Raw genomic sequence first — 2,288 nt, forward strand, 5'->3', positions numbered from 1 at the left:
GCGCCAGCGCCCCCAGCCATTTCAGCATCCTCTTGGCGGCATCTCTGCCACCGGCTCGGCTTGGCCACAAGGTTGGGGCCAGCAAAAGCCAGCCCTGAGCCAGTCCTGCTCCCTGTTCTGGGGCCCTGGCACCCCCAGGGGACGGTCCTGCCCCCCCTCCCTGTGGCAGAGCTGAGCCCCCAAACCAGCCGGTGGGAGCATGAGCCGTGGCTGCAAGGAGGGAAGGGTGATGGAGGGGGCTTCATGCCGAAAAAGCACAAGGCTGTGGGGTTGGAGGGATGAGGAGCCGGAGGGGATGGGCTGGGGGTCATTTGCCCCCCAACCCTGGGGACCCTGTAAATCACTTAGTGTTTGATGGCAGAGTCCAGCCCTGCCCGTGCCCCCCGTGCCCCATATTATCCTCTCTCCCCCTCCCGCAATCCCTTCCAGCGCGGGGGATTAGGTGGGTTTAGGGCCGGGTTTGAGTCGGAAATGGGATGCTTTCAAATCAGCCTGCGTCAGTTGTGCCCTCTGCCACTCATGTAGAGAGGGATTAAAATAGATATGAAGATTATCGGAGGGGAAATGGCACCCCACCTTGGGGGGGCCCAACTCTTCCCCCAGCCTCAGCACCGCTACATGTAGGGGCATCGCCCAGCACAGGGGCTGCCCGGCTCTGCCCCCCAGGATGCCTTCGGCCCCGAGGTCCCCATCTCATACCCCCTCTCCAAACATCTTTCTTCCATGGGATTCGGGGAGACACCACTGCCGCAGCAGCTCTCATCACCCGTTCCCTTGGTTCCAGCCCAATCCCATCCCCAAAACCCCCCTCGGGCTCAACGCTGGTCCTGCGTGAGACCCCTGCCCGCACCTCACGGGGGGTTCCCAGCCCTGCGGAGCCACCGGCACCGTATGGTACCACCACAGTACCGCACGAGGCTGTTAAAAAGGGGGAAAAAAAACGATGAGAGATCAATATCGTCTTTATTATTAATAATTACTCATTCCTGTGGCACAGCAAGGGGGTCCCTGTGGTCCTCACGGGCCAGCACCGCAGGCTGGGCTGAGTCCCCTCGCCGGTGCCAGCAGTGGTTTGGGGAAGCGCTGCCAATCGGCGTTTCAAAACATGCCCGTGGATTTCGGCTGCTCTACCAGGGCTGGTGCCCATCTCCTGCCCTGCTCAGGTTGGCGTTCTAGGCCTGGAGGTGCCAGGTCTGCCTCGACACGCACCTGCAGCCTCTCAGCCTCACTGATCTCAGCGCCCAGCAGATTCTGGGGTGAATTAGCCCCATTCTGGGTCTCCCAAGCGGTCCTCCCCCTCAGCTCCCTATTCCGCGGCAGCCACCCCAGTCCCGTCCCCGTTCCCCCCAGACCAGTGATGGGGCTGTGGGTTTAATCACTTTATGCATGTTTATTTGTGTAATTCGGAGGAGAGTGGCTCTACCTCCCATCTGCCCCTGCCATCTGCTCCCCGCGGCATTGCTGAACAATCCTGGGCTTCGCAAATGGATGGAGCTGGTGCAGGAAGGCAGGAAAACCTGCCGGGAATGGCACCTCCTTATAGCGAGCATCTGTCTTCACCGGAGCCTTTTCCCAGTGCTCGGAGCAGCTGCCGAAAGCTGCTTTGCTCCAGCCCCTGGAACGACTGAGGATGCCGTGATGCCACACCGCATCGCTCCCTGGCTGTGTGCTGGGGACACGCAACTCAAAATCTCCCCTTCTAGCCCCAAAACCCCTGGCTTGGCACCTTCTTGGGCCAGCGCAAAGGTGATGGCTAAATCTGTGCCCAGGAGCTGGGGGTGGCCGAGGTGTGCTGGGGGGGGGGGAATCCTCGCAGCCACTGGCTCTCCCTGTCCCTGCGGGGACAACCCTGACCCATGTCCTGGGGCAGCGGCTCTTTTGGAGGGGATAGGATGGGGACAGGCAGGTGTGATGGCAGAGGTGGCACATGTGGCGGGGAGAGTGGTCCCCAAAATAGGTGCACGCACAGGGATGTGTGTGTGTGTGTGTGTGTGCGTGCGTGTGTGTGTGTGTGTTTACACACCTTTGTGCTTCCCCATCCCTGCGGCAGCCCGGGGCAGGATGGCACCCCACGAAAGGGACAAGTGACATTTGTAACAGCGCTCTTGAAGACCCAACCAGGGGCGCATCGTGTCCGCCCAGGTCTGCAGGCAGCCCGAGACCCCAGGTCTGGTGTGCCAACGCAGCATCCCCAGTGCCCCCAGTTCTCCCAGTGCCCCCGGTTCTCCCAGTGGCCCAAGACCCCCCAGTCCTCCCAGTGCAACCCCAACCCTTCCCAGTGCAACACT

Source organism: Charadrius vociferus, unplaced genomic scaffold (genome assembly GCF_000708025.1).
Source record: "Charadrius vociferus isolate BGI_N301 unplaced genomic scaffold, ASM70802v2 scaffold783, whole genome shotgun sequence".
In the NCBI taxonomy this organism is placed as follows: Eukaryota; Metazoa; Chordata; class Aves; order Charadriiformes; family Charadriidae; genus Charadrius; species Charadrius vociferus.